This window comes from Salvelinus alpinus, chromosome 10 (assembly GCF_045679555.1).
Source record: "Salvelinus alpinus chromosome 10, SLU_Salpinus.1, whole genome shotgun sequence".
Lineage (NCBI taxonomy): Eukaryota > Metazoa > Chordata > Actinopteri > Salmoniformes > Salmonidae > Salvelinus > Salvelinus alpinus.
The window spans coordinates 24222103-24243662 of NC_092095.1; the positions used below are offsets into that span (position 1 = coordinate 24222103).

Below are 21560 nucleotides of genomic sequence, written 5' to 3' on the forward strand. Positions count from 1 at the left end.
CAGATTTAAAAGTTTGGCTGTACAACATGCAAAAAGGTAGGGAGCTTGGGTCTAGAAACGACTGGAGGGATTCAACTGGCAATAGAGTGGGTGGGATGTACAGTCAATTAACATCCTATGACTCAGACATAAAAAAAAACAACAACAAAGAGCCCTCAGAAAAAAAGGTTTTTGAACATGCCCGAACCAAGGCGCATTTGGTGGCAGCAAGCCTTGTCAACAAGGCTAAAGAGGACACCCAGGTTGTAGTTAACACTCAGAATGAAAAAATTAGACACTACAGCCAGAGTCTTCAGAACAGCCTTAGAAAGAGGCTAAATGTCACAGCCACAGGCCCGCTCATGGCTTTGAGCAAGAAGTTGACTCTCAGGAGTTAAATGGACTTGACATGGGGAGAGTCATTGTGGGAGGTTTTGAAAACTAAGGTAGGGCACTTTTTTTCCTTTACAAACTTGTTTCGGTACTGTGAAGGTAATCTGAATATGTGCTTCATATTATCACATAGGCAGGAAGCCTATATATTGTCATATGTGTGTTCTGCTGTAGCCTACATTGATTTATTTTATTTGAAGTTATATTCCGATATTGTGATATTTGTTCTACTGCTACAATTGATGTCTTGAAAATTAAATTACATTATGCAAGTAATAAAGTTATCTAATCGCCAATCATCCAAGTACATTATGCAAGTAATAAAGTTATCTAATCGCCAATCATCCAAGTACATTATGCAAGTAATAAAGTTATCTAATCGCCAATCATCCAAGTACATTATGCAAGTAATAAAGTGATCTACTTTTCTAAACAATTCAAAAGTAAGCCGCAACACAAGAGCCATGTGACCAAATAGTTATAAGAGCAGGCTACTAGGAAGTGTGATGTAAAAATAGATACTCAACTGTGCCAGTGAATTGTTCTAATAGCTTTGCCAGGAGATTCCTTGAGACCATTGTTGCCCTTTTATTTAGCTCTCCAAGCAAAGGGCAGTCAGATTTACGTGTCCCATAAAATCACAGCACCTAGACACATAATATGGAAAATAAGCATGGGCTTGGCTCAAGCAGATCCTAGGATTGAAAAAATGCATGTTCTACAGAATGCTCAAAGTGCTCCATTCAGCTCAGGCTGCTTGCTCCCTGGACCCACTGCATGTGGTGGTGGTTTGGGGTATTGCATCTTACTTCTTCAGAAGGACCCCAACCCTATACAGTATATCTGTATCTGTCATCTGCAGAGTTGTAGAGTAATGCAAAATGAACAGATTTTATTGTGTAGCTACTAGCTCCACTGATTTGGAGAGATACCGTTTCTTTGTACATGACATACTATGTGAACTCGTAAGGCCAGGGGCTGTGTGCTAAAGAAGGAGCAGAGACAGACTAAACTGACACCATCTCAAACAAGGACCCAATAAAAGACAAATCTGACTTTGTTTTATGGAGGTCCACATTTTTATGAGAGCTGTTGACTCAGGCTGATGTGTAGTTAGACATCATACAGAGATAGTCTCTCAGTCATAAAAACACTACTGTGAATGGCAGCTTGTTGACATTCTGCTGGGGAATTGATGCACTAGGGGGAATATTCAGGCTGAATGAGTCAGGAATTGTTCATGCTAGAGTCCTGTGGCCCCCCCGGGTGCACATTTTGGTTTTTGCCCTAGCACTACACAGCTGATTCAAATTACCAACTCATCATCATCATTTCAAAAATGTTACTGTTACTGTTCATATAAGGATATCAGTCAATTTAATTAAATTCACTAGGCCCTAATCTATGGATTTCACATGACTGGGCAGGGGGGCAGCCACCTGGGAGTCAGGCCCAACCACTGGGGAGCCAGGCCCAGCCAATCAGAATTAGTTTTTTTCCCACAAAAGGGCTTTATTACAGACAGAAATGAAATGAACATTACAGTTCTGGTGGACATTCCTGCCAATTGCACGCTCCCTCAAAACTTGAGACATCTGTGGCATTGTGTTGTGTGACAGAACTGCACATTTTAGAGTGGCATGTTATTGTCCCCAGCACAAGGTGAACCTGTGTAATGATCATGCTGTTTAATCAGCTTCTTGATAGGCCAAAACCTGTCCGGTGGATGGATTATCTTGGCAAAGGAGAAATGCTCACTAGCAGGGATGTAAACAAATTTGTGCACAAAATTTGAGACAAATAAGCTTTTTGTGCGGATGGAACATTTCTGGGATCTTTTATTTCAGCTCATGAAACATGGGACCAACACTACATATTGCGTTTTATATTTTTGTTCAGTATAGTAAGGAACTCCTCTCACCTGATTGTCTAGGTCTTAATTGAAAGGAAAAACCAAAAACCTGCAGACACATTTCAGTGGAATGAGTTTGACACCCCTGCTATAGAGCAACTGAAGAACCCTGTTTGAATCCCTTCTAAATGCATCCTTCTTCTTCATTTTTAACTGCTCAGTGATGCAGTTTTGTCCTTGAGTTCGTTTTCTGGCCAGGCAGGCAGGAAGGAAGGCAGAGACTGATTAGCAGACTTGCTCATCCTCACCTTATCTCAGCTTAAACCCTAGTCATCCTAGTCGCCTGCTTCACAATTGTTCAGGGGCATAATGCCGTGACATTTTCATATGTAATTACGTACTCTGGATGAGGAAATCAATACTAAAATGTCCTCCTGATAAAAGTGAGGGATAATGAGATTGAGCTCAGGACATACACAACATGAAATTGTTAATGACAATGACGAGCAAAAAGGTGAGACAATTTTCAGACAATTTCATCACTATGGATTCCTACACTGATATCTGTAAAATGTATGGATACAGTGGATAACTAACCGTCAAGGTACAATATCTGAATGTCAAGGTGACATAACAGTGCTTCCTTATCATGTAAAACCACAGTGAGACAAATGATGTTGTTCATGGTGATAATCTCAGGACCTATACAGTGTTGTTAGCCCTCCAGATTCCTTGAGGTCTTGTTCAGCAGGTGGGACATTTTTTTTTAAACTGAGTGAAAAGGGGAGTTATCACCCGATCTTGCCCAATAAGAACACAGATTTAAAATAATTTTGTAAAACATTTTGCTGCTGTGTGCGATACTGAACACGACCCTGGATCGTCTTCATTAGGGCATGCAACATAAAATGTTTTTAAACATTTTGCCAGAGAACATTAAGATGAACATTTCTTATTGGACAAATGCAGGTAGGTAGTCCCTCCCTCTTGTTTCAGTCCGTTTTCTTCCATTTGGTGCATAATGAACCCAATGCTAGTGCTGATGTTGGTGCTGTCACCTGACTGTCCTGTGAAATCCTCAGCCCCTGCCACTGACATTTTCTTGCTCTCTTTTGTATCCCACCATCATCTGACTATCTACCACATAGGATTCACAGCTCATCGTGTGCGACCAAAACCAAATAAGCGATGCATTTCCTGCTAAGTGAATTGCTCACAGTGGCATAGTTATACATTGACCAAACAGCAACAACCTGGGGAATAGTTACAGGAGAGATGAAAGAGCCAATTGTAAACTGGGGATGATTAGGTGGCCCTGATGGTACAGTACAAAGACCAGACTGGGAATTTAGCCAGGACACCAGGGTTAACACCCCTACTCTTATAATAAGTGCCATGGGATCTTTAGTGACCACAGAGTAAGGACACCCGTTTAAGGCCCCATCTAAAAGGCAGCACCCTACACAGGGCAGTGTCTCCATTCACTGCCCTGAGGTATTAGGATATTTCTTTTAGACCTGAGTAAAGAGTTCTTCCTATTGGCCCTCCAACACCACTTCCAGCAGCATATGGTCCCCCATCCAGATACTGACCAGGACCAACCCTGCTTAGCTTGCCAGCAGTGGGTTGCAGACATATGCAGACAAGACAAAATAAATAAATTAGACTCTCGCCATAGCAGAAAGATTACAACATGTCTTGATGATTGAAAACTTCTGAAAGGAGATACTGTACATGGATAGGATTGAGTTGTTATAGACACATCGACACGTGTTTGTGTGAACTGATAATGGCTCCAATATTTCAGGGGATGGACAAGGGTGCTGATTTGTTAGGGCAATGTTTGAAATGTTCTGGGTTCTCCATGGCAACCTAATTGAGTGAATTTTGTCCATATGAAACTCTACCACAAGGGTGCGTAGTTCTCACATTTTGTGTCACTTAGTCTGCTGTGATGGGATTCATTTATATGCAAGACACATAGCCAGCTAAAGTAAAGGATGAGAGGGATACCCTTTAATGAGATAGCTTGACAATAAAAGATGTTTCCAATGATTTGGAATTGTCTCCAGCAAATTAAAAACTTGCTGAGATGCCGTATCCAGGAAAACGTGGATAAATAAATTAAGGTATACATCACAAAATTCAATTAACACTGAGTGTTGAAGCGTTTATGTTATGGCGTTTTGATTACCCAAACCAGACATTAAACCAACTCAAGCATGCAGTCTCTCTACTGCATAGTAACGTTAGACTTCTAATAGTCCTAAATACAATAATAAATGGGTGCTGGCATGGCATTAGAACTGGACACAAAGCATGGAATGAGCTGGAAGAAAGAGAGAGAGTGAAAGAAGGACGAGAGGAGAGGTTACCTCAACACTAAACAGGTCTGCTCCTTCAGGACAACGGAACACGGGGTGACCAAGATAAAGTGGTTTAATCAGTGGCCTGAGAGAACAGGAGAAAGGGAACAAGGAAGAGAGATGGACGAAAGATAGCGAGCCAGGAGCATCTTTCTCTCTTCACCCAGGGAGAGAACACAGATAACTGCCCCCCTGCTCCCCCCTCTCTCACCCCTCAACCCCACCCCTCTTCCTGGAAACAACATGAGCCACATCCCAGGGGAAAAGCTAGGACACAGATGCAGGCTAGCGAGGAGGGTGCAGGACAAAGCGTGCTGCCCTACAAGAAGGACTTGAGTGTGCTGCAATCACCTGGGCTGGGATGGGACTGTCCATTTAACCTTGCGAAAAGCCCCTAGATAAGAGCCGGAACACAATGGAACCCATTCATTATTCGCTCAGAGGCTGGATGACACAAGGCCTGAGGAGGCGGAGAGGAGGAGACAGAGAGGAATGTACATTTGTCCGAGCTTGTACCACACACTGTCTAATTCACTCTTTGCTTTTCTTTAGAGAGCAGAGAGGGTGTCGGAAAGGTGTTTGGAGGTTGTGAGAGTTTTCATCCAACACATCCCATTGCATGAAGATCATCCAGTGCAGTACACTAGCAGATATGTTTGGACTAAAGACAGAGGGGATTATGGGAAAAAATTGGTTTAGGAGGAAGGTTTCAGGGACTAATATCTAGCACTGATGAAGTTGTCTTTCCAGCAAGAAAACAACACTGACACAATACCTGCTAACACACAAACACGTGCACGCGCACGTGCACGCACACACATGTACTTCTTTCTGCTGCTGGACCATTCATCCATAGTTACCAGTGAAAGGTATTTCTGTCATTTGGTGGCCAAACCCTAAGTGTAGGTGTCTATATTTGTTTTCAATGTTGTGTGTGTACGCATGTGTCTGAGAGGGATAGCGAGAGAGTCTGCCAAGTCTAGTCTGCTGTAAAAGTATCTGTGTGTGTTTTTAGTACCAGAAAAACCATACAGGTCGAGCCCATTCCAACAGGAGACCACACTCCTGTAGGTCTTGGCAAAACACAGTGCTCATCAATCACTCATTACCTCAACCTGAAGACTTCCCTGTTTTTGGAGAAGCGTGTGTATATGGTAATTGAGAGGTCTGGGTCTCGTTTGCAGCGCACGCAACAGGCTTTGGTGAGCCAAGTCTGATTTACTAGCCAAATGGAACACTAGAACTCAGTGTTTGAGTGAAGGTGGATAGCATTAAAACTTTGACAAACTTTTCTTTCTATCTGTGTGCAATTGAGATTAATGGCCACTGCTCGATGAAGATTAGCTTTTAATGTTTGATAAGTGTTGTAGAGGTGTCATTCGGGTTGACAGAAAATCCTTACTCATGTCCAAATCTAAATTGCATTCAAAACAAACAACCGCACAAGACGAGCCATGTCAGCAGAGGTCACTGTAACTCAATGTACCACCCTGCAGCAATCATAGTGGCTCACCTCACTGCCCAAGCCACATAGTTATTATGAATAGTAAATCTCAGGGAAAGGACTTTTACAAGCTTGCCAATGACATTCTTTATATGTATCAGAATGTTAATGTGTATATCACACAAGTTACAATTTACTGCAAGTGACAAATACACTGTGTGATGTCTTTATATGGATTGTCTGAGATGCAGTCACGAATAGTACAGGTTGAATGTCTATGATGTTGATACAAAGTTTCTAAAACACACATTCACTTTTACTTAAACCATTTGGTGTTGTGTGAGATTTCTGAGTTTACATAAATATTTGAGGCAAAGTGTTTTGGGGAATAAATTTCTAGTGTTTATTTACACCTCAGTTTATATAAGAACAGGTGGGTAAAATAGTCATTTGCCGCTCAAACCACACTAAAAGACAATCCTAGGCAATAAGACTACATTTTAAAATAGCTTACTTTACAGTCAGGCAGCAAATAACACATAATTGGGTTGGTTTTGTAAATGCTATTTTTCAAGTGCAATGAGGTGCTACATTAAAAAACGTAAATGCTACTCCAATCCAAATGTCAATCCAATAGCCACGATAAGACTGTAGGTCCATTGACTGTGTGCAGTATAGCATGTGATCCTTCAAGCTGGCTGGGGTTGGAGCCTGGCAACAGCATTTTGCTTGTAGCTCTTAAACGAAGTGGTCGGTAACTACAACAGCGAACACGGCTGGGCTCAAGGCTGACCTTTTTGTTGATGTAATGGAAGCATCCCGATCTTGATCCTGGAAGGATAGTTTAGATAGCTAAACGAGAGGCTGGGGGAGTGGAGGTCAACCGGGATCAGCAAGTTATATGCAGCAGGTCAGAGAAATGCCCAGGCTCGCTCCCCCAACAGCAAGACAAAACAAATGAGGGAGAAATCCAATGCTTGTTAAGAACAAACAGCCCCTGGCTTTGTTAGGTGTTCTCACTCGGGACCTGAAACATGGCCTCTTCCCGTCTCTGGACTCCTCTGGTAGAGAGTGTGAGGAATCTGACGTCAGAGCTCCGCCACACGTTAAGCTATTTCCTCTAACCCGGCCTCCCAACAGTCCAAGTCTATTTCAATACAATGTGTTTAGCCCCACTGAGCCTTTCACTCACTTGTAAGTTGCTTTAAGGAGTTTATAAGGATAACATGTCCCAATTTATGCAAATAGAGTTGCTAGGTAGAACTCTACATAAGCACCCTTAGAATCAGGACTACAGTCATTTATTTAGTAGCCTACTCATTTTAGCACAATCACAGCTGCAGAGTCTTTTGCATCGTCTTGTTATCTACAGAAAGTTAAAATATAGCAATCTAAGCTTTTTCTCATCCTTTTCTCATGCATGTTGAGGATCACTCCAAAATCGTATCCTACTCATGAGCAACAACAATGGAAGTACATTAGTTCCCTTATGGAGACCAAGAGTGCGTCCCCAGATGAAATGCTCACGGATCAAGACCAGGAATTTTCCGTCCTTCTGTGGAACAGTCTCAATTAGATTTCAGATAATTAAACAGGGCGGTGAGGCCTCCTTCCAGCACTTCTTTGATTTGCTCCTGCAAGGGGTTTTTGCATGATGTGGAGCCCCTTATCCAAGGGGTGGCAGGCCAGCTTCTCCAGCCTGCTGAGCTGGTGCATCTCCTGGGGCACATTCTGGATGTCGTTGAAGTCCACGTTGAGAAGCTCCAAGCGCGTCAGGCAGCAGATCATGTTGGGGAGCGAGTGGATCTCGTTCCCCTCCACGATGAGGATCTTGAGCTTCACCAGCGCCGCAATGCTCTCGGCGATGCACTCCAGCCTGTTGCAGGCCAGGTGGAGGAACACCAGACTCTTCATGGTGTAGATGCAGACGGGGATGTGAACAATTTTGTTGTGGCTGAGGTTGAGTTTGCGCAAGCAGGTCAGGCTGGTGAAGGAAGCGGGGAGGCCAGATATCTGGTTGTTTGTCAGGCTGAGGACCTCCAGCTTAGTGCAGTTTCCCAGCTCCTCTGGGACCTCGGTCAGTCGGTTGCGGTAGCAGAACAGGACACGGAGGTGCCTGAGTTGGCCGATCTCCGAGGGTAGACTGGTCAGCTGGTTCCCCCACAGGTTGAGGACCACCAGGTTGCTGAGGATGCTAAGGGCGGGGGCAGAGCCCGTTGGCAGTTCAACGACAGATTGAGCTTCTCAAGCTCCGTCACATCCCACAGTTCCTCTGGGGGTTCCTTGAGGCCGCAGCGGGCCAGGCTCAGCATGCTGTAGCCCCACTGTTTGTATGTGTGGTTGCGGATCCGCTCCGCTGACGTCAAGCTGTCCTCACGTCCGGCACTCTTCCACCTGCCTCTTCATCTCCTCCTCCTTGGACTGCTTGGCTCCCATTGATGCTTCTTCAGCAGGATTCCCAATGTCTAGACAACAAGATGTCCAAGAGCATTACTCGGAAGCCTTAGCTACAGAACCACCTAGACCAGTAGGTTTGGCAGCTAAGCAGCTTTGGGCAGAGCTGGGACAGTCAGCATAGACTGTGGACATTCTCACTTTTGGATAATAAATGTCGCTGGATATCCACTCTGTAAGTGCTGGCCAAGTGTAGTGGAGTGTAGCAGAGCAGTAAAAATGTGTGTATTTGTCCAGGGGACAGCTCTGAGGATCTGAGGAGGAGTGTGCTGACAAGAGAAGGAGCAGGTGGCTGAAACCAACCGCTAGCCCACACTGACTGGGCAGCACCACCACCACAGCCACACTAAGTTTCACCCCTAGCCTCCCGCCCCGCGCCCCCATATCATCCACCCCCTTTAGCTGCCTCATTTCAGCACTCCGGCCCGGGCGATAACTAACCTTAATTGCGCAGAGGGTGCGAGGATGCCATTTTTGCCCAAAGTCATTTTATTTACACAGCTAACCATCCCTGTAACTAAAACTAAAAAATAAGTACCTAAGAAGCATTAGGCTCTCAGTCTGATATGTACTTTTGAACACTTGAGTAAGGTCCACCCGTTGCACTGGCGCCGTCGTAGCCTTGACCACAGCATTTGTTCACCGATATGCCCTTAATTTCAATCAATTCAATTAGTCAATTTTTTTTTTGTTTCACATTTTTGATTCCCAAGAGCTAAATACTTAGCTTCCTAGTATGTGGAAATTAAAAAGGTTTATAAATGACTTTTTGGAGAGTTACTGTCAAAATGATTTATAAAATAAAAAATGTATAGACATCGATGTCAGACAGGCGCATTGGCCCCCAGAGCTCGTGGGCCCCCCGCTGCGGGGGTGTCCGGTACCCCAACAGGGTTGGAGACGGTAGAGGACTTTCTTTGTAGACATTTATTTTCTTTGAAAGATTTTGGGAATGTATCAATAGTGTACTAATAAAATAAAATACCAAAAATACCAATACCAATTTCCTTTGGCTCCCGAGTGGCACAGCAGTCAAAGGCACAGAGGCGTCACTACAGTCCCTGGTTCAAATCCAGGCTGTATCACATCCGGCCGTGATTGGGAGTCCCATAGGGCAGCGCACAATTGGTCCAGCGTCGTCCAGGTTTGGCCCGGGGTTGGTCGTCATTGTAAATAAGAATTTGTTCTTAACTGACTTGTCTAGTTAAATAAAGGTTAAATAAATATTAACACACTTGTTTGCACCAATAATTCAATTTCCATTGGCTTTTTCAATGCTAATTTCATTTGCACATTTGTGATGGGTCTGTAGAATTGAACATAGACAGTCTTGGATCTAACACATGTTGGAGTCACGTATAAGTCCCATTCTAATCCACTGGATAGTTGGGGTTAGTTTGTCCTTCAACCCTAAGCACACATAGAACTAGGAGTAGGTCATTATCAAAGTCAAAAGTCACCATCTTTGCAGGAGGTATGGAGAGACATGCACTGAGTTACAAACGGGGCTCTGGTATTTGGCTCAGAACCAAGAGCATTAGTCTAAATCTCAGAGTGTGTCCTGCTGTCATTGAAGTTATTCATTATCTCAAATGCCATTGGAGACTTGTAAGACACTTTATACCGCTTTACTGTACTATTCAGCGTTCTATAGGCCTATACAATGCATGTTTAAATCAAACTTTGGTTTTGGTTATTTTCATTCACTAACTGTGTGTGTCAAAGCTCAAAGGACCCTGGGTACCGGCGTTAGTGGAATTCCTCGGGAAATGCAACTCACTTGACAATTTGACCCACAAACTGAGTGCCTCATTCAACCTTAAATATATCCCCTTAGCCCCCCACTCCCACCTCCTCCCCCTCAAACCAAAACAGAGAAGTAAAATAAACATATTTGACTTTAAGACTTTTTAACGCTGCAGTTGAACAAGGCAGTTCACTGTCTGAATATGCCATCTGAACCAATAAAGCAGGGTGTCAAGGCTAAGATGACTACAGTTGAAGTCGGAAGTTTACATACACAAATGATGGAGTCATTAAAACTTGTTTTTCAACCACTCCACAAATTTCTTGTTAACAAACTATAGTTTTGGATGGTTGGTTAGGACATCTACTTTGTGCATGACACAAGTAAGTTTTCCAACAATTGTTTACAGACAGATTATTTCACTCGGTCCCCCTCACTGTATCACAATTCCAGTGGGTCAGAAGTTTACATACACTAAGGTGACTGTGCCTTTAAACAGCTTGGAAAATTCCAGAAAATTATGTCATGGCTTTAGAAGCTTCTGATAGGCTATTTGACATCATTTGAGTCAATTGGAGGTTTACCTGTGGATGTATTTCAAGGCCTACCTTCAAACTCCGTGCCTCTTTGCTTGACATCATGGGAAAATCAAAAGAAATCAGCAAAGACCTCAGAAAAGAAATTGTAGACCTCCACAAGTCTGGTTCATCCTTGAGAGCAATTTCCAAACGCCTGAAGGTACCACGCAAGTATAAACACCATGGGACCACGCAGCCATCATACCGCTCAGGAAGGAGACGAATTCTGTCTCCTAGAGATGAACGTACTTTGGTGAGAAAAGTGCAAATCAATCCCAGAACAACGGCAAAGGACCTTGTGAAGATGCTGGAGGAAACAGGTACAAAAGTATCAATATCCACAGTAAAACGAGTCCTATATCGACATAACCTGAAAGGCTGCTCACCAAGGAAGAAGCCACTGCTCCAAAACCGCCATAAAAAAGCCAGACTACAGTTTGCAACTGCACATGGAGCAGCATCGTTATGTTTGGAGGAAAAAGAGGGATGCTTGCAAGCCGAAGAACACCATCCCAACCATGAAGCACGGGGTGGCAGCATCATGTTGTGGGGGTGCTTTGCTGCAGGATGGACTGGTGCACTTCACAAAATAGATGGCATCATGAGGCAGGAAAATTATGTGGATATATTGAAGCAACATCTCGAGACATCAGTCAGGAAGTTAAAGCTTGGTCGCAAATGGGTCTTCCAAATGGACAATGACCCCAAGCATACTTCCAAAGTTGTGGCAAAATGTCTTAATGACAACAAAGTCAAGGTATTGGAGTGGCCATCACAAAGCCCTAACCTCAAATTTATAGAGAATTTGTGGGCAGAACTGAAAAAGCGTGTGTGAGCAAGGAGGCCTACATACCTGACTCAGTTACACCAGCTCTATCAGGAGGAATGAGCAAAAATTCACCCAACTTATTGTGGGAACCTTGTGGAAGGCTACCCAAAACGTTTGACCCAAGTTAAACAATTCAAAGGCAATGGTACCAAATACTAATTGAGTGTATGTAAACTTCTGACCCACTGGGAATGTTATGAAATAAATAAAATATGAAATAAATCATTCTCTGTTACGACTTCCGCCGAAGTCGGTCCCTCTCCTTGTTCGGGTGGCGTTCGGCAGTTGACGTCACCGGCCTTCTAGCCATCGCCGATCCACTTTTAATTTCCCATTTGTTTTGTCTTTGTTTTACACACCTGGTTTCAATTCCCCAATTACATGTTCATTATTTAACCCTCTGTTTTCCCCATGGTTTTTGTGCGTGATTGTTTTATGTATGTTCGGTCCGTTATTGTGGGCTCGGTATTACGACATGTTATTGGAATATTTATGTAAAGTTACTTGTGTTACTCATCTCTGCTGTCCTGTGCCTGACTCCTCTGCACCAGCTACACCCAGACCACTACATTCTCTCTACTATTATTCTGACATTTCACATTCTTAAAATAAAGTGGTGATCCTAACTGACCTAAAACAGGGAATTTTTACTCTAATTAAATGTCAGGAATTGTGAAAAACTGAGTTTAAATGTATTTGGCTAAGGTGTATGTAAACTTCCGACTTCAACTGTAGATATGGACTACACACATTAATATATAGGTCATGTTCATCAATTAATATCTAATCCAGTGAGCACAGTTTTGAGAAACAGAAAATTATCAAAATAATCGCATCTCTACTGTTGTTATTCCTGGGTGAGAAGACAGTGGATACCTGTTCCAGATTTAGTTTCACCATCCTCAATTTTTCAATAATAATTTATCAATCATGAGATCAACATAAAAATATTGCACTGCACTGTAAAAACAACAACATTACTGGTGCACATTGTATATCCAAAGATCTGTCTTTCTGGTTTATGCCATATACTGTAAGCACTAGCAGTCTGCAGGTAGGGTGCTGGTATTGATGCGGAAGGACAGTGAGAGACAGGAACCTTATCACACAGGCCTTTCGGCTATCAATGAGCATGGTGCCACTGATAAGCCCAGGATGCCCCCTCTCCGACGGAAAAAAAGCAGGAAGGATTATTCCTGGCCCTGGGGTATCCCAGAATCCCGTAATCAGAGCCAGATCATTGTTTTCCCTAGGGGAAGATTTTGGAAGAAGCAGCACCCAATTCCCTGGCTACTGTCTCTGATTGGATGGACTGAAATAAACTTACTGTCTCTGATTGGATGGACTGAAATAAACTAAGAGTCAACAGACGAGAGATGCGTCTCTTTGAAGGTATTGTTCATGCATGGTTTGTGTTGGTGTCGTACCTGCCGGGATCAGATTAGCTATCACCACCGGCGGCTGATCACAAGCCGCCTCGTTCCGCCGTGTTTATCCCGGGAAATAGATTCAAGACAAGGAAGAGTGTCTGGTAGTGGATTATGTGCTACCAGCTAGTTATTCTGGTGTTGTCTGAAATTATGAATGCCAATTATCCACGTGCAGTGTCTTGACTGAGGACCTCATTTGCATAGCTTTCCTTGCCAAGTTTTGGGGAAAGTTTGATGGGGGTTTGTGTTTGTTTTTGCTGGGATTTGGAGATTGGTCAAGCATTCACAAGCAGGCAGGGTTGGCTACTGATAAGCTCTATGTTTGAACCCTATGGCTTGCCTTCTGGTGAAACAAAAACCTGATGAGGAACACAAATGAGTCTGAAGAAGACATCAGGAGGAGAGTGGGTGTGTCCCTCTGTCCAAGCGTTGCTGATTTTACGTATCAGCTAACCACATCATATGTTATAGCAATCTGTCAGTCGAGAACACAGTCGATGACGTGGCACGCAACCATTGGTTGATGCGTGCAACGTCTGAGCAGGGGAACGTGACCAGTGTCAAGGCCAAATGGTAAGAAGATTAGTCACGCAAGCAAACTGTTGAGGTTGCCTTAGTCGACCACTCAACACAAGTCTATAGCAAGGAAATTCTATAAAGCATGACGAAGATTAAATATTTCCAAAATCCAGGTTTTATGGTAATTGTTCTTTTTCTCTCTCCAGTCAGTTTATTTTGGCCTTAGTAGAAAATTGTCAGGTTACACTGTGAGTAAATGTTTCGTGGGGGATTTAACCATAAATAACTATTAAATAACTAGCCCTACTCCACCACCTTTTTTATAGATGAGGTGAGGTCATTGGGACTAATCTAAAATACACAGGTTCTTTACATCAGGGAGTGGAATATGAGCATGATCAGGCCAGAAATATTCAAAAATATATGTTTTATTCCTAATCTCAATTACTCAATAAAAGCTTCTCATGGACAACATCTTCAGCGCCTAACGCTCTGTACAATCAATGCTGACGCTGCTGGACATAAGCACAACAGGTTAAATCATCCTCTGAGTTTCAATAGCACATAGACATTCAATCAATGTATTACGTTTAAATCGATATTCTTATTTCTGGCCAACAAAGGCGCACCATGAGAAAAGGGGAACAGGTACCAGTGGCTACAGGCAACCTTGCCATAAAAATACTCACAATCCATTGTCATCACTTTGCTGTAGTGATGTTACGTTTGATACCGAAGCTCTGAGGCATGTGTCGAAATTTGGCTGAACAGTTTACTTCAAAGCAGTGTGCCAATGCCTGTATCACCTTATCAGAAGCACGTGATCAATGACGTCCAAATTGTCGCTTCATCGAACAACCACCTGAGGTTGAAGAGGCACTGTTGCACCTTCTTCACCACACTGTCTGTGTGGCTGGACCATTTCAGGTTGTCAGTGATGTGCACGTCAAGGAACTTGAAGCTTTTCACCCTCTCCACTGCAGCCCCGTCGATGAGGATGGGGGCGTGCTCTCTTTGCTGTCTCCTGAAGTCCACGATCAGTTCCTTCGTTTTGTTGACGTTGAGGTTATTTTCCAGGCACCATGCCACCAGGGCCCTCACCTCCTCCCTGTAGGCTGTCTCGTCTTTGTTGGTAATCAGGCCTAGCACTCTTGTGTCGTCTGCAAACTTGATGATGGTGTGGAGTCGGGCTTGGCCATGCAGTCATGGTTTGACAGGGATTACAGGAGAGGGCTAAGCACACACCTTGGTGGGGCCCCTTTTCAGGATCAGCATGGCGGAGATGTTGTTGCCCGACCTGGGGTCGGGCTGTCAGGAAGTCCAGGACCTAGTTCCACAGGGCGGGGTTCAGAACCAGGGCCCCAAGCTTAGTGATGAGCTTGAATGTCACTATGATATTGAAGGCTGAGCTGTGGTCGATGAACAGCATTCTTACATAGGTATTCCTCTTGTCCAGATGGGATAGGGTAGTGTGCAGTGCGATGGCGATTGCGTCATCCGTGGATCTGTTGGCAAATTGTAGTGGGTAAGGTGGAGGTGATATGATCCTTAACTAGCCTCTCAAAGCACTTCATGATGACAGAAGTGAGTGCTACAGGGCGATAATTCAATTACTTTTGCTTTCTTGGATACAGGAAGAATGGTGTACATTTTGAAGCAAGGGGGACAACAGACTGGTATAGGGAGAGATTGAATATGTCCGTAAACACTCTAGTCAGCTGGTCTGCACATGCTCTGAGGACCATCAAAAGCTAGGACCGAGAGACTGAAAAACAGAAACAGAATCTCCAGGCAGAATCTAACAGTGGTGACTGTGGTGACTGTTAAATAGTCACCACTAACCGGCCTCCGCCCAGTACCCTGCCCTGAACTTAGTCACTGTTACTAGCTGGTACTCCACCCTGCACCTTAGAGACTGCTGCCCTATTTACAAAGTCATTGAATACTTTAATAATGTTTAAATACTGTTTTACCCACTTCATATGTGTATATACTGTATTCCAGTCATGGCTCATCCTATATAACTTCTGCTGTACACACCTTTCCTAGTCATATACTGTCCATACTGTCTATACACACCATTTTATACAAACACACACATATTTATATATATATTTATATTCCAGACTCTGACATTGCTCATTCTGATATTTCTTCATTTGTTTGTATTGTTTTGTATTGTTAGGTCTACTGCTCTGTTGGAGCTAGAAACATAAGCATAACATTGGCAAAATATGTGTACGTGACCAAGAAGGCTACGCTGCACACGTACTAGGGCGTGTGGGACCTGATCTAGAATAATTTGGCTGCTCTAAATTATTTTGAAGATCAGGTTGATCATAGCCTCGAGCAATTAACCTATTTTCGACACAATTGGCTAGAAAGCCCCAATGCTTTGGGAAGCTTCGTTTCTACTACTTTGGTTTAGGCCACGGTCGCCACACCCATTCTCCCAAGGCACGCCAGCCTGCACAGTAAGGGGATCCCCTGAATGGATGAAACAGACAAGTATCTATACCTTAGGCCACAGTTGTGCCAATTCCTCTTAGTTCCTGTAATGGTTCAGTCTCCCGGTGCACTGATTCTATTAGCTATGAAATATTTTCAATTTCCCACATTCTCCCACGACTTAAACCATATTTTCCATTTTTATTCATCCCTATATTCAACAGGGGACTATTTAATATCTGAAATGTAATTTCTTAATCTAGCTCTGCAGCCATAACAAGAGGCAAATAGAATAAAAATAATGTGCAGATAGAGTGGTATGAGGAATAGAAAGGAAGCCCCACAGGCTATTACACAACATAAAGATGCCATTTGTAATGTTCCCTGAGAGGTGGTGGGGGAAGGTGACGTATGACCACAGTATACGGTTAATGCAGTTACAAAGTACCCAAATCGGGTTTGGACTGTTGAAACAGCATCTGAGGATAAAAACCAATTGTTCTTCTGACAGGCGCTCGCCATGATGATGAAGTACTGCTGTGCAGCCTAACTAGGCCCCACCTGGGGAGACACACACATTACAAACACAGTCGAGCATGGAGCCTCACCGGAGAGGGAAGGTAGATAGATATGCTGTGTTTTACCTCTGTTCATTATATTAATCTGTCACTCTGTCTGTCTGCCGGACTTCACATGACTTCAACCATCTTAATGACATCACCTGACAGACACTAGAATTCTCAGATGAGTCAATGAGCCAGCTCCCGGAGTTCCACTTCAGCGTCTGATTGATGTGATTGAGTTACCTGGGCTCTTTCTGCATACACACAGGTACTGCCCTGGTGCCATTAGTAGTGGAGGACCAGCTGGAAAAAGCGGCCACTACCCATGGGCAACCAAATTGGTAGAGCGGCAGGTCGGTGCCAGTACCAGGCAGGACTTGCAGAGCGGGATAATGGTGCCAACGGTGAGGATCTGCAAATGGGCTTCAGCTGCTGCTTCCGTGGCTAATGAAGAGCAGCCTCCAAGCCTCAGCCTGACTCATTATGACTCTCTGATTCCCCCCAGACAGAGACAGACATAGAGTAGGGACAGATGTGATTAGACTTCATTGAAAAAGACGATAGAGAGAAAGAGCAAGAGAAAGAGATGGAGAAAAAGGAGGAAAGAGGTAGAGACAGCACTTGACACAGGTCAAGTTTGAGTATTTTTACAGTCTAGGAATGAAATCATGTTGTTAGATGACTCTGAAGTACTACTGATGATGACAGTGAATGTATACAACTAATCCCAAATCACCACAAGATGGCGCAGCAGATCAGAGTGCAGATTGCTCAGGTCCAGTATGGTGGACTGCTCCAACTTTTCCCTCAAACCAAGGCATTTATCCTCTAACCTAGAAATGAGGTGTAACCATGCCCTAGCCCTGTCCAACCCAGTCCTAATCTGCAAAGGAAGGCATAGTGACACCTCAGCGGTTGTGACCACTGTGTGGCTCCTTGAGAGTATCATGGCACAAGGCGAGACCCAGAGGCAGACACAGGAGGCAGATGGTTGGAGTCTTACAATGTTTAATAATCCAAAGGGGTAGGCAAGATAATGGTCGTGGACAGGCAAAAGGTCAAAACCAGATCAGAGTCCAGGAGGTACAGAATGGTCAAGGCAGGCAGAATGGTCAGGCAGGCAGGTACAGAGTCCAGAAACAGGAAAGGGTCAAAACCGGGAGGACTAGAAAAAGGAGAATAGCAAAAGGAGTATGGGAAAACCATGCTGGTTGACTTGACTAAACATACAAGACAAATTGGCACAGAGAGACAGGAAACACAGGGATATATACACTGGGGAAAATAAGCGACACCTGGAGGGGGTGGAGACAATCACAGGAACAGGTGAAACAGATCAGGGCGTGACAGAAAGGGCTAGCGTAACCTAAGCAGTAACAGGAGATGGGAGAGGCAGGACTTGCAGCGAGATCTGCGTCAGAAATAGAACTGACTTCTATTTTGGCACTTGGCAACGCAGACGCTCTTTAGCGCGCGCGAGCAGTGTGCGTGTAATAATTGAATAATATAGATTTCAAAATTTATTTTGCAACGCTCACGCACGCGACACGAGCGGTGTAGTCAGCCTGTAATGGTCTCTCCTTTTCAGTTACTTATCTCTGAAGAGCTGACTCTGGTCATTCCTGAAACAGTAGATGAGTCCAGGGGACATGGCCAGGAGGGAGACAAGGCCACATGGAAAGTACACCAACAAGTTGCTCTGGAAACTGTGTAATAATAGTAAGGTGTGCCAGTTCTGGACCACACTGTTGAGTATTGTATGTCTCAGTCATATTTTGAGTTGTTATGTATTAAAAAATGTTCCATAGTCGATAAGAGTTCATTGTAATTTCATTAGGCTTGTCTATTGGGTTTGAAAGGATTTATTTGTATTTTATGCCTGCCAACACCCCCTCTTCGGAAAGCAACTTTATTACTATTATTTATCTCGTTGAAATAATATTTGAAATGTTTGCAAATATATATTTTTTTAAACTATTATAGCCTTGCTATTTCCTTTATTCCTTTAGTTATTTTTCTTTCCCTTCATTTCTTTCCCTTCATTTTTCTTTCCCTTTCCCTTCCTTTACCCCGATGGACTCTAGCCATCGGGGTAAAGGAAACCAGCAGTGCTCCACATCTTAATGCTTGACTAGGACTACCCTTGAAGGCATGAGTACCATTAACATGACTTTCAGTCAGTCAAACACCAGAAGAGAAAAAAAAACGTATATTGCATTGGTCACAATAAATGCATAACAATAGAATACATCTTCTGAACGGAGCAATGGTAGTGTACCTGCTTTAACCCCTTGTCCCCTTATCAATAGAACCATGTGTGCTGTGTCTGTCTGTCTGTCTGTCTGTCTGTCTGTCTGTCTGTCTGTCTGTCTGTCTGTCTGTCTGTCTGTCTGTCTGTCTGTCTGTCTGTCTGTCTGTCTGTCTGTCTGTATCTATGGTGGTTATGTTCAATGTCCCTCTTATTTATACAATACTCACTAACCTCTTTCCTCAGTCTGGCCTAATACGTTCCTCCTTAATAGAAGCTGCTGTAGATACAGATACAGACTAAACATCCTGGTTAAAACATGCATCACTCAGTGTCGATTTTAGCATGTAAATCTTGGTGGGGCAAACTAAATTGTTAAGATGCATGCCAGCAATGCCACTACACTAAACAATACATGAATTGCACTATAACGGTGACAAACGGTGCACACAAACTGTTAGGGTCTACATAAAGCTGTCCCAACAGTAGAGCTTTCTTTCCAGCACCATGGAGTGAATCCTTACCTCCGCTATACCTGGCTATCAGCGGACCCTTGTCTGGCAGCGAAACAGTTCATTCAGCCTCATTTAGCTGATATAGCTGACTTGCTTAAACAAATGTGGTTTCTACTGACAATTGAGATGTACAAACTATGGCATAAGAGAACGACGAATGGATAAGAGGCAATCCGTAATTTCGATTAAGACTTTAATGAGCGAGCTAGGACGGACGTACAGTAGTCAATATAACTATTTGTTCAGCACAGCGACAGAATTCAGAACATGAGTCGTTCTTACAGTATTCTCCCTGTACACCAAGTCAGAACCGTAGGATAAGTAAAAGGGGCATACAATTTTTATTGAACTAGGCAAGTCAGTTAATAACAAATTCTTATTTACAATGACGGCCTACCCCGGGCCAAACCCGGACGACGCTGGGCCAATTGTGCGCCGCCCTATGTGACTCCCAATCATGGACGGATGTGATACAGCCTGGAATTGAACCAGTGACTGTGGTGACGCCTCTTGTACTGTGATGCAGTGCCTTAGACCGCTGCGTCACTCGGAAGTAGACAAGGAAAGCTCTTACAATATTCAATGATTACATTTCTCTCAAACAGGCTATAGGCTACATGTGCACCACCAAATCAGAACGGTAGGCTAAGTTATGAGGGGAAAGGGACCAAATTATTAGGGTGACGCACATGGGCTACTAACAGCTTACTTCACAACACACACTTAATATTATTTTCCTAGCTATAGTATACATTTTTCCCTGGCATATTATATAATTTATGCAGCAGCATACAATACATTTTTGGACTCACCTTGTTGTGCTGTGCACACTTGAACGGGAAGGTGGCGCGGCAGTCCTTCTTGTGGGCAAATTTTTTCATCAAACTTTGTCATCCAGTCTGAAATTCTCTAGATTTATGGTGCTTTGAAGACAACTCTGAAAAAAACAAGGTCGAATCATGACGTCAGTGATCTTCAGGTCGGAGCTCTAGAGTGAGTTTCCAGTTGTGTTGAACTCACTGAAGTCTGAGATTTCCCAGTTCCGAGTTTCCAGTTGTTTTGAAAGCGGCAGAAGTCATGTTACATTGACAGCATGGACAATGTATTCAACCTTTTCTGGTCCATGGTGTTGTATGTAAATGTTTATCCTTTTAAGCTTGGAAACCTAGACTTGGATCACACAGCCACTACACTGAATAGCAGGCTAGTGATTGCTTTGCAACGCTTGTAGTGAGCCACTGATTCCTTCCAAACCACTCATTGTTGAATTTGTGATTTCCAACTTGTTGTGTAATGTTTATGTCCAATGGCCGATGAGCACCGATACATTTGATCTATAATTTCAATTCAAATGACAAAGATTGAAAAGGATTGGCCTGTAGATTTTCGACTTGATTCATAATGATGACTGCTTGTCTAGCTTGCTAGCTAAGATTTTGAAAGTATGATGTTGACATGATCAGTCCAATCAAAGCTATGGTAGATATAAGGTGATTGGACATAACATCACACCCTGACCAAACAAAACATAGAAACATACAAAGCAATCTATGGTCAGGGCGTGACACATATGTGATTATCTGTATGATGAAAAATCATGTCTGTTATGTCTCTGTCATCCGGTGTTATCATGCACAATGGCATGGCATTGGCATTTATCAATAAGTCACTGAAGTCATTCATTCTACAAAAAGAGTGAGATGTGAGGACATTGTCACATAAAACATTGCAGAGATACTTTCTATAAAATCCTGCCCCCCTTTTGCCCTCAGAACAGCCTTAATTCATTGGGGCATGGACTCTATGTTGACTCCAATACTTCCCACCGTTGTGTTAAGTTGGCTGGATGTTATTTGGGTGGTGGACCCAGCAGCATTACAGTTCTTGACACACTCAAACCGGTGCGCCTGGCACCTACTACCATACCCCGTTCAAAGGCACTTACATTTTTTGTCTTCCTAATGTTATGTGCACTCAGTGTAGGTTCTTATGTCAACAACAGAATGTTTCAACTGCCCCAGATATTTTATTGTGTGAATAGATACGAAGCATAAACGTAGTTGTGGAACAATTTTAGTGGTGGAGCTAAGAGGTGAGTTCTGCCTCCATACAATATGAAATGCTTCAAGTTGAAGAAAAGCCCTATAGAAACACAAATCATAATCATAAAATCTGTAGTTCTTAGTGATACGTCA

General features: G+C 43.4%; 1 pseudogene; it reads right to left on the reverse strand.

Annotated features, from left to right (window-relative positions):
• Positions 1–7602: 7602 nt before the first annotated feature.
• On the reverse strand, positions 7603–8470 carry LOC139531342 (leucine-rich repeat-containing protein 30-like; annotated as a pseudogene).
• Between the last annotated feature and the right edge of the window lie 13090 nt (positions 8471–21560).